This window comes from Athene cunicularia, assembly GCF_003259725.1.
Source record: "Athene cunicularia isolate RWA chromosome 8 unlocalized genomic scaffold, athCun1 chr8_part1, whole genome shotgun sequence".
NCBI classification, from domain to species: Eukaryota; Metazoa; Chordata; class Aves; order Strigiformes; family Strigidae; genus Athene; species Athene cunicularia.
Window position 1 is genome coordinate 14,750,288 of NW_020799109.1, and position 12,391 is coordinate 14,762,678.

At 37.0% G+C, this 12,391-nt stretch overlaps 1 protein-coding gene across 29 annotated transcripts in view; it reads left to right on the forward strand.

The window, feature by feature from the left end:
- Nucleotides 1-12,391, forward strand: part of ADGRL2 (adhesion G protein-coupled receptor L2) — a 393,248-nt gene that overhangs the window by 138,347 nt on the left and 242,510 nt on the right. The gene's annotated exons all lie outside the window — the stretch shown is intronic.

Consider the following 12,391-nt stretch of genomic DNA (forward strand, 5'->3'; position numbering starts at 1 on the left):
GAAAGACAAATGCCTTAATTCAAGCTGATAGTTCTGTAAAATCTCGTATTATACATATCTTTAGGTACCTAAGCCTTTGGCACTGAAGTCTGGAATTGAAGTCTTCAGCATACATTTCCTTTGCAGTACAACTGCTGTATGATGTTATCACCTTCCACCGTTTCCCCACTGCTGGAGATTGCTTCTCCCATTGGAGAGCAGGCAGGTTGGGACTCACACCCACATCTCAGTCATGTCAGTAAGGAATCTGAGGGCTTTACTTTAAACTGCTGACCAAGGCACCTTTAATCTAAGCTCTTAGAGTTTGCATTTAAGCACCTGAAAAGCATATATGCATTCCATTCCCCATACTCAGCAGAGGGGCAAAGCAGATAGTAGGAGACGGTATCTGGCAATTTTCTGCAATTGCATTTGCTGCAGACTACTGGTAAATGCCCTTAGTCATCTGAATTCCCATTTTCAAAGACATTGTAGGCATTCCTACGGGATTGGCTCTTCTTAATATATTTAGGTCCTGAAATTATAGCAGGCCTTTGCCAAGGAGTGGCATGTTACAGATTGTACCGGTAAAAACACAGCTGAATAGGCTTTAGCTGCCATTTCTCTCCTAGTGTTCAATCTTAGAAAGAAATGGAGCATTGCTTCCTGAAAAGTAGTAGTGAGATGCCCACTGAGCAACTTTGCAGATGCCAACCCTGCCATCTGGCACAGCCCCACACACTGCATGCCAGCAATATATCCCAGACACAAGCTAAAATGAATTGCATACAGCATTCCAGTGCTCCTTTTATTTATCAGTGGAGAAAAGATATGTGTGCCAATTAGGATTAAGCTGTTGTTTCTATAATATAAAAGAGCCAGCCAAAACAGCAGGACTTCTGCTCTATAACTGGAGCCACTTTCTGAAACTGAAGCTTTGGCTGCTCAACAACTCCACCAGTCCATTTTTCTTATGCCCTGATAGGGGCAAACTGGCATTCATTTAGCTTGCCCCCTCGCCTTCTCATTTGTGCTGAATCTATTGCTAATAAGCATACTTAATTTCAGTATGTGAATGTTTTGTTTCAGTAAAGTTTTAGCTGCTTACACTTTAAGTCTGTATTTGTGAACTCTTGGCACTGACATCAGTATACTAATCTTACAGGACCAGATCTTCAATTGCAGAAGGAGCTGGCACAGCTTAGGGATTTTAAGTCATCTTTATACTTTTTGATCCTGAAGTATTCTAATTATGAAGCATGTCAGACCTGTTCTTAGGCTGCTCTATGGCACCCAGGAATTATTGCATCAGCCTGAAGCTTGCAGAGGTGCAAAGTCATCCTTCCCTCTAGCCTTGTCATCTTTGCTACTTGTAAGGTTTCAGAGCAAATAAAGGGGTTTTGTTGTCAAAAGTTGTTTTAGAAGAGCTTTGCAACAATGTAGAAAAAAATATTCTGCTTTGTTATCAGAACGTCCAGCATTCATAACTGATCTTTTTTATGCTGCCATGTATACTTCAAGAAAGAAGTAGAAAGCAACTGCATCGTGTTGCATATAACCATTGCAAGCAAAAACAATTACAACAAGCTTGCCAGTCTGGTGAGGAAGGCTTTAAACTATGTGGACTAGGATATGGGGAAACAACCCTGTAGTTAAGTGAGGCAACAGAGGTTGGGGCAGTTAGTGTGTAGGGTAGGTTGATAGGAGGAAGGGGACCACCAGAAAGGCTAAATCCCACCCTAAGGGCCAACCTCAAGTGCCTGTGCACAAAAACACACAGCCTGGGAAATAAACTGGAGGAGCTAGAGCTCAGCATGTGGTTGCAGAACCATATCTTTGGGATGACTGATGCAGTGGAATGGTTTGTACGACTGGAGTGCAGCTAGAGTAGACAGTACAAGGCTTTTTAGGAAAGGCAGGCAAGGAAGAAGGCGATTGGGGGAGCATCATTTACATGAAGAAGCAATTCAAATCACTCTTCTGGAAGCTTTTCTAAGGAAGAGGTGGCAGGCTAGTTGAAGGAAGACTTTTTTGAGGAACTGGTAGGTAGATTCCCATGGGGGCCAGTGTTGAAAGGCAAAGAAGCTCAGGAAAGCTGGCAAATCTCTAAGGACAGCCTCCTCAAAGCACAACAGCACTCATCCCAATGCTCAGGAAAATGCTAATTATCAGAAGAAGAAGGATGACTGAAACTCATGACTGAACTCCAGTGCAAAAAAGACAGATACAGAAGATGCACATATATAAAAGGAAGGAGAGGATACTAAGGAGGAATATAGAAGCCTTGCCTAGGCAAGCAGGGAAAGTATTAGGAAAACCAAACCTCAGCTAGAATTGAAACTGGCAAATGAAGCTAGATTTGGACCTGGGAAGGGATATCAAAATCAACAAGAAGAGCTTCTACAGCTGTATTAGCAGTAAACAGGGATAATGTGGACTTGCTGATAAATGGGTGCTGCTAATTAGTAACAGCAGATCCAGATAAGGCTGTAAGTCATTGCCCCACTCTTTACTGACATCTCCCATGCCTCTGACTAGACACAGAGGACTGAAAGAGGACAGAAACTACTAGCAGTGGGAAAGGATTAAGTCAGAGTTCTCTTGAGAAACCTTGACCCATACCTAAGTTCACAGGACCAGATGGCAGGCATCTAGAGGTGCTGAGACAACTTTTTGATGAACTGGCCTTTCTCCATCACTTTTGAAAGGTCATGGAGATCAAGGAAGGTAGCCAATGACTGGAGGGAGACAAAAGTCATATCCATCTTCAAGCACATCAAGAAAGACAATGCAAGGAACTATAGGCTGCTCATACTTAAGTCCCTGAGAAAACAAATAAGTGATATTGGAATCAACTTTTGGGCATGTGAATGAGAAGGAGGTGATTGCAAATAACCAACAGGAATTTACAAAGGTAAATCATGCTTTACCAACATGATTCCCCTCTATGGTGAAATTAGTAGATCTGTAGGTGGCTGGGGGCCTAGTGAGTGTCATCTGTAGTGACCTTAGCAAGGGTTTCAAAACAACTTCCCTTGTATCCAAGCTGGGATATCACAGCTTAAATGAGTGAACTACTAGGGTGAAAAACTGATTGGATCATCCAGTTCAAAAGGCAATGGCCTTTTCCAAGCAGAATTACTACTCTCCTTGGAAAGTGTAGTTCCTCTGAGATCTCTACTGGCAGTTTCATATCTTTATCAGTAACCTGAAGGAGGAGACACTCAACACTTTTGCAGGCCTAGGAACCTGGACTGACTAGCAACTGTGACAATGGGACCTAATTAATTTCAGCAAGAACAAATGTATACCCTGAACCTGGGAAGAAATCACACTCCGGCTTCAGTATAGGTTGTGGACTGCTACACGGTAGCTCTGAAAGGAAGCTGGAGATTTAGTTGCACAATAGGCTACATCAAGCAATACCAGTCATCAGTGTGTCCTGGCAGTTATGAGGACTAACAGCATAAAGGGGTTGTATAACCAGGAACACAGCCAGTAGATCAAGGAAAGTAATTATTCCCCTTTAATTAGCATTTGCTAGACCAGTTTTGGGATCCACAGTACAAGACAGGCATTGAAAAACTGGATCAAATTCAGTGGAGAGCCTACAAGATGATCAGAGGCTGGAGCATCTGAACTGTGAGGAGAGGCTGAGGAACTGGGGCTTATTTGCCCTAGATAAGGGAGAGCTTCAAGGGGACCTAAAAGCAGCCCTCCAATATCTACAATGAGGTTACAGAAAAGATGTAGCCAAGGTCTTTATGGAGATGTACAACAGGATCATGAGTTAACAGCCATAAATTGGTATAGGCAAGGTTTTGACTAGATGCAATTTTTTTTTTTTTCTTATGCTATGATATTAATTAGTCCTTAGAGCAGCTTGCCCACAGAGGATGTGGGATTCTCCAAGAGAAAAGATATTCAAGTCTAAATTCCTGCTTAAGGCTGAATTCTTAGTTGCTTGTCAAAATTCAGTGTGGAGACAGCTTTAAGCAGTAATTTAGACTAAGTGACCTTGCCATGTCCTTTACAACCTGAATGTTTTTATGAATTTTGATTTTCAAAGGTTAGACTTGTAAACTCTAATTAAGCAAACCGTTAATCTTTACATGTTGTTTACTTGTAGGGCAGACACATGTACAAAATCTGCACGATCTGTTCCACTTTTCCTAAGTGCAAATATACATATGAGAAAAGAGGCAAAGAGAAAAAAAATTACAAGGGCAGTACTTTGGTGGTGTTTCAGCCTACCTGCTTCTCTGTGTTTTACCATTCAGCCACCATGTGCTAACTTTGCATTTCTTCACATCAAGAAGAGTTGATGTATTTTGTTGACTTCTGAAGTGCTGAAGATTTTTGCAGTAGCTTGGGAAGGAGAAGCTGTTTAGCACAGGTAGTTCTGTAATTGTGATGTGTTGGAAGAATTCAGTGTTAAATGATCCTCTGCCTAGCACTTGCTCATACATGCACTATGATGAGGGGTAGGATTCAAATTAGTACATTGTCCTGAAATATAAATTATATAAGAGCAGAGGCTTATGGGTCAGATAGATTACACTTGATTAGCCACCTGGGTTGGGTATCCTGCTACAGATCCATTCTTAGCTGCAATACGTATGAGTAGAAGCTAAATTCACAGTGGAGTGGAGATTTTACGTTGCAGAGTCCATGTCTTTGTCAGCTTAATTAAGACCTGTAGCATTATATTGTTGTGATTCATTGTATTTATGCTGGAAAACACAGATAGGTGATTTAGCTTGCTGTTCATGAAACTCAGCTGTTAGGAAAAAAAACAGCTGTGTGACTTGGAGCAATGTGATGTTCGGAAGCACTTTGCTACTCCAGGCCTTGAAACCACTGAGTTTAGGACTAAAAAGAGAGAGGGAAAAACACTGACGTTGTTGCCTCACCCAAATTCTTGGAGGAAATGACCAGTTAGGAGCTGTCAGCTGCTTTGGGCTGTGTTGCTGCTTTCCGCAATTTCAGTTATGTGGGCATAAATAAATAAAATGTCCAAACGCTATAGAAACATTTTATGTTCTACTAGCAGTTCCAGTTCCTACTTTTCCATATCATTGCTGAAATCCTTCCCTATGTTTGTATGTAGTAGAAGTAATGCAGAATCTAGGGGCAGCAAAAAGGAAAACTGCTGTTTAAGAATCCAAATCCAGGTGGCTCTTCTCAAGCCAATTTGGCACTTCAGAACAGCAGCAACTTTTACTGCTTTGGCATTCCTTTTTTTTTTTTTTTTTTCTGGACATGTGCATCTGTCATGCAAAAGAAGTTGCTGAGTTCTCAGACTCATGAAGCTTTTAGAGAGTTTGCCATCCATTAAATCTCTACATAGTAAGTGAGATGTAAGTGCTAAGTTTGGATCATGGTACCAAACATAACTGATAGTAGCCCTGCGGCTATCCACTGACTTCAGCTAAATTTAAAACTTTCATTCATAAATTCCGATTAAGAGAGCATACAGACTGTTATAGCATAACTATAGTCCCGGCACACAAATGAATGTGTGTGCACGCATGCGCACACAATTAAAAGGTAACCTCTAACTCAGGGAAGTTTAATACTCAGAAGGCTCTAAAGACTCACTGGCACAGTCCCTGTGATTGTAGAGCTGAGTATCTGCCATGGTGTTTTATCCAGCCACTCCAGAGGAATCTTAAATGCATGCGGAAAATGTCTGCCTACACCTACCATTCTGACTGCATCCACTAAATGAAAATGGGGGGGATATTCAGTCTTAAACAAAGCATTTTTTATTTTTATAAAGAAATCAAAACCAGTTGCAATTAAATAGCAAACAAAGGAAGGAGTGGAATCCATAAAACATCAGGGGCAATATTTAAAGCAACCAGACTAAAATCAGTTCAGTATTTCTCTGCTGTATTTATATATATGTGCACTTATTTTTAAAGTACCCTAACACTTAATTTTGCTTTCAGTTGTATTTTTTTATTTGGATTACATATGGTATTGTGATAGGATGTTTCAGAAAGCCATAAAGTGTTCTTGCCTGTAAAAGCAATGTCCTTTCTTGTTAATGCCAAGAATGCTTTTCCCAAAACACTCATTCCCTGCTCAAGACACTGTAGCTGCTAATGAGGAAAACACTGCAAGTACCTCATTCAAATGTTTTCTTTTGTTTATCTACAGGGAGTTTACTCCGTAATAGTGAAGAATCCCTGAGTATCAATGAGTCTGAAAGTACTCATATTCTGCCAAGAATAAAGTTGTAAAGCTTCATGTGCCAACACTTTAAATTAATCTAAAATAATGCAAAGGGGACTTTGTCATCTTGGAAGGCTTTTTACAGCCTCATCACTATTGTCTCAATTAATAAGAATATTCCATATCATTCACATGGCTGCCTTCCTCTATTGCCAATTATAGTTTCAATGAATGGTGTCCCTCTGAGTACGTATGTCGGAACTGATAGAAAGGATGATATTGGTGTGTGACAAAATACACCTTCACACCAGTAGCTTTGCAGCACATTGCTAATTTCCTAGGCAGCTCTGCTTACTCACAAACTTCTTTCCCGGGCATCATTTAGTGCCCAATGCTAATCAGTCCTTTTAGATGGCTTTTATGAAGTAGATAGTGCATTAATTTGGCATACAAATTGAGAGGCTATCTTTGATGGTGAAACAAGATTAAAATACCCATGCTCACATTTCAGTTTCATACATAAAACATAAATAATGCAGTAACCATCCCCAGCATTACAGACAGTTTCACATTTTCTCCGTTGAATAGTGTTTAAAATCTACATCTATCGCAAACTTAGGAAAAAAAAAAAAAAAGGCCATAAACAAAATATCATGCCTGCCAAAAGACTTTCTTTATGTTCCCATCCATAGGGCCCTTAGTCACAGTTCTGGCCCAGGATTTCCTCATGAGATGCTGTTTAAGAGCTTTTAGAAAAAACACAATGCCATTCCCATGATATATGCAGTTTTAAAATTTGTATTTCTGTATGGCCAAGGGTGCTGTGTTTTGTTATAAATAGTGAAATCAATAGATTGCCCAGGTTTCCATTTTTACAGGGGAGACTGCATCATTAAGTACTGAAAGAATATAATGTAACTATTCAAACTGCTTAAAATATTTCGTAACCATAAATTATTATCCAAAAATATTTTTCGAGTAGATAAAAAGAGTTGTCAGTTCTGCATAGTGAATGCCTCATAAGGGGCTCATTTATGGTTGAAAACTGAATAAAAGCAGTAAATTAAGAACAGACGTAACCATAGAGAAGCTGTAATCCACAGCAGATTTCCTTGGTGAATGAAGTATTGTTGTGTGGATTTATCCTCCTTGCTTGTACAGTTAACCAGTCACATCTGTGGCCAAAGTGCTGTCTGTGCACACAGACAAGTTAGGTTCAGTAACCCCATGGAGGTAAGCACATGCTGGTTTACACTGTATTGATAAAGTGCAAAATAAACTTCACCGGCTGTTTCATTGGGGCATGCTATGCTGAAGGGCAGATATAATATTGAAACTGAATTCCTGTGACTTGGAGACATAAAAATGCTAGGACATTTGAAAAACTGGAAGCAACAGCACGTTCTTCCTAGATTTTATATTAGTATTGCAGGCCTTGTTTTCTGGCAAGTTACAACAGACTGTCACTGACTCACAGAATTAGTGTTTGTACTTCCTAAATACGATAATGAATGGGAGCTGCTTGAGCTACAGTGTTTGTGAAGGGAAAGCCACTTGTTATAAATATTCATTTGACAAAATGTAAATAGTTTATAGGAGTGTAAACTGTTGCAAGTTATTTGATTCAGTACAGTTGTCTCTTCCATATTGTTTGTCACAAATGCACATAATGAACAAGCCAGGATGACATGTAGACTTGACAGTGAATTAGTTTAGCCTTATTGCTGTTTTGTTTAGCTTTGTGATTACACACCAATCAGATAACTCATCTTCTTTGTCTAGAGAAAGCCACAGCAAGTTCCATATTTCTTATGTCTCTCCATTTCTTTGCTTGTTCCAGCACTTCAGCATGTCATTGGACACTAATTTTTATTTTACATCGAGGTTATATCTATTGTGAGATCACTGGCTTATTAACTCAGAACATTAAAAAAAAAAAGTGAAACAACCTTGTGAATTTCTTTTCATTATTGAAGGCTTTTTTTCATTTTAATGCATGCTTCCCTGACAACAACAGATTTCATTTCAAATAAATAAGCTTCTTTGAGACACAGCTAGAAACAGAATTTAAAAAATACAGTAAAACCAGCAACAAATGTTATTAAAAATTTGTCACACAGGTCATTTAGAACCCACTGTCTTCATAAAGGTTTTATTTTCTTTATCTAAGTATAAAAACACATCAAGACTTATGTTTCCTCTTCAATTCATGTCATAGAGAACATAGTAAATACTTATGATCACCTGAGCATCAAAAGTGAACTGTAGCACCTGTGTCTTACAGAGAAGAACTACAAAGTTTTGTAGTCTTTGTAGGTTCCGCCTGTGTGTGAACTGAAACAACATATGTATAAAATCAATCTCTTGCTGGTCTGAAGTACTTTTTCATGTTAATGTGTGCATGCACATGCTTAACCATTATTACTGCATACGTGTGTGTAGACAGAGGCTTACCAAATTTCTTTTTATAATCAGGTAACATTAACTGTCTTTAGAGGTCGGATCCTTAACTTGAACTGAGTGAAATAGAATTTGTAAACACTTGTGTCCCTTTAAATTAATCATGGACTTTGAAGGTAGTACATATTATGTTTGATTTTGATCCTCACATAATTTAAAGTTTAAAATCATTGTTGTCACTTTGTACTGGGCAAAGAGGCCACAACTCTATGCTAGCTACAATAGTGAATTTAGCTCAGGGACAGTTTTATTGTTTGTTTCAGTGGTCAGAGTCCTTTTATAGCTATTGTTTTGGTCTAGATTGTGTTTTCTCAGACAAAAAAACAAGTCTGCTGCTTTAGTAGGTAAAGTGAAGAAAGTATTTTGTCTCTATGTTTTGTTCTGAAACCTTTTCAGGGAAGTTTACACTCTGGAGGACTTAACTAGATTGCTATTTTAAAACCTGTTTCAAAGACTTCAACAAGCTTCCATCAGGCCCTCAGAGACTGCTGGGAAAATAAAAGATCATGTGTTTTAGACAAGAATTTTTTTTTTTTAAATGTCTACTGAAATTTATCTAAACACATTATTATGAAAAATTTAGAGCAGCAAACAGTGCTCTGAAAGATAATTTTCTGAAATGGTTGGAGATTCATTTAGAGCTATCAAATATAGAGGGATTTGAAATTTGTTTGGGTTTATTTTTTCATTTAGTAATATTTCTTTCCAAAGAGGTCAGCAGGACTTTTCTGAAGGGATTTAATTAAAGTTAGCAAGTAATTTTTTGTTCTGCAGCATGTTACATATTGTGAAAAGGTTATGGATTCACCCAGTGCACCACATCAACAGTGTAAAGGTGATAGGTGAAATTCTTTTTGTTGCAAGTGCTGAGATATAATCATTTAAAAGGTCACTTGTGCTCAAGAAGAGCATTTATTTAAGAAGTAACTTGTTTTGGGATATGCTGCATTTTTAAAGGTTAAAATAGTGTCTTGCTGACCAATGTGATCAGTAAGAAGTAATTTTTTTGTTTCTTTTAAAAAATTCCTGCATATTATTTCACTGTTTAAACTATTATTAACATCCTGAGCAACACATCATTGATTTGAAAGTTCAAAATACTAAGATTTTTTACAGAATTACTAAAACTTAATACCCAGAAGCTTTGGAATCTAGAATTGGTGTTTATATTATTATGTACCTTGCTATGATAGTAAAGCTCTAACAATTCTAAGTGTAAAAATACAGGAGACAAGATTTATCACAGTGCAGAGTGTGTTACTTTGTGTATAAACAGTTTTTCTGATAGCAAATGCCAATCATCTAAAGTGAGGGGGGAAAAGATTGATTTTTTCTTTTTATGAAGTGATTTGGGAGTGAAATAGATTATGTAACTATGATAGATAGACAAAAGTGAATTACTTTTTAAATTATAATTTGAAAGACCATAAAACCAGAGAGGATTTTTAGGGAGCTGAAAAGAAGATTTTGTTAAAAATAACTATTTAACTCTTACTACATTTATGCAGAGAAATTCATATGCAATGAAAACTACATTGTGTGTTTAGAGGAGTTTTTCCTTTTTCTTTAGAAACATTTCAAATTGGCATTAAATTTCTTTAAGTCATACACTACTCAATAATCCGCAGACATCAGGGAGATCTTTTGTAACCTCTCTTTGCTGAATAAGATGTTATGGTCACTATTTTCCTTAACCGTAAAGATTGCCTGTACAGAACAGCATTTTGTTCATAATTTGTTTAAAATGGGGTTTTTTTTGAACTGTTATCCTGTGGAAACTATACTAGCCATGAAAACAAAGCTATTTTAATGAAATTATATTGATCACTTATATTCACTGAACATTGCACATTCCAGAGTAAATTATGTGAATAGGAAAAAGGGGGGGGGGAAGTACATAAGGAATTAACAGTTAAAAATGAATGACTTACATTTGTTTTGGGATAATTTTTACTCAGATAAAGTCATCCTCCTTAATTTGCCTTGTTTCCATTTGAAAGAGGGCAAAATCTATTTCCTGGGCAATTTTGCACAGCACAGATATTAATACTTTGGGGTTTAATTGTATCCTGTGTTTAAATACACTGTGGGTGAAACCCTAGACCTCTGCTTAATTGCTGTGAGAAAATAGCCTGATTTCTCTGAGATTAGGCACACGCTTATGTATACTTTGACCCACGAGTGCCTCCTTCAGAATTAATCTTCTAAGGTAGTGGGATTTGCTTTTGTACGTGCAGTAGACCCATTCATGGCAAACAGTGCCTAATAAACCAACTTCACCCTCCAGACCTCTCTTTTGCTGTCAGAGTTTTTCTTCAACTATTCATTTCACACATCCCTTATCCAGTTGCTTATTAGCAAATAAACTTTAAAGCAGGTAATAGGAATAAATTTAATGATTCCTCTTAATTAGAGAGGCTTAAGGTTTAAATTATGTGCTGCAGAATTGAAAATGTAAAGAATTTCCATTTAATTGTTAGGCAAAAATATTTTGAACCTGATCCAAATATACTGGCTGTTAGAAGACAAATTTCCTCATATTTATTTTTAAAATTTCCTATGTGCTATTCTTCAGTTGAACCATCTATTCCATAAAAGAACTTTTCCCTCTGTCTTCTGTATTAGGATTGTTTCTATAACATGTAACAAAAAGTTCTGGTTTTCAAATATTTATATTAGTCAAAGTTAGTTCTGTTTATACTTTTTGGCAATATAACTTTTTCCTTAAAAATGAAGTACTTCAGTTTAACTAAACAAAATGTGTTGAAATGGATGGTCTTATAAACCTAAGTACACTTGGCAACAGAAAGGACTAAGGCTCCAACCAGAAAACACTTACTCAAGTGAGTAGCCCCTACTCATACAAATATCTCATTAACTTCAAAGGAACAATCTGTGTGAACTGGAGTTTTCAAAGTCTGGCACTAAAGCACCAATCCTGACTGCAAACACTAAGACAGATGTAGAAGTTTACTTCAATTTATTAATGCCATTAAAATCAGGAGTTAGGATCATTAGCAAAGTATTTCTTTATGTGTTTTCTACAAATAATATTAACTTTTCCAGGAGCACGTCCTAAAATTAGAAGATAAAGACATTTGCTTCAGTTTTGAGTTAGCATTGAACAAAATAATCTTTTTCTGTTTTCACAGTTCTGCAAAGCAGTTCTCTGTATTTACATTAGAAATATTAAATCCAACATTCACATATTACATTTGTAAGAGTTTAGCTGCAAAGAGTTTGACTTCACTTTTTAAAATCAGTAAAATTACAGTAGCAATGATGTAGCACAGGAAGAAAATCCCAGATGAACTGATTCTTTTAATTAAATAACTGGATTGAAAATTATATGAATAAAATATTATTTAACTTCTATAAGTTTGTATTTGTTCAAGCAGACTTTTTGCTACTTATCAGTTACTTTGATTTTTTGTGTTGTGTGTCATTTTCTAAATAAGTGATCACAGACTGAAATGAAAGGGTTGGGGTTTTTTTGGTGCTGGCTTTTTTTTTGTTTGGTTGGTTTTTTTTTGGTTTTTTTTTTTTTTTTTTTTTTGTGGTAAACCCTCTAGCTATTGTTATGGCAAGAAGCCTTGGTTAGCTGATATTGAACTATATGGTCAGGACTCTCATAAGAGAAATGCAGTCTTCATTAAACAACCCTTTAAACAGCAAGCCAAGCTTGATTAAAATCATATACAGATGAAATCGTTTCTTTACAATTCCTTTGTAGTTTATGCATTAACAATAACTCTTTAGGCTTAATAATACT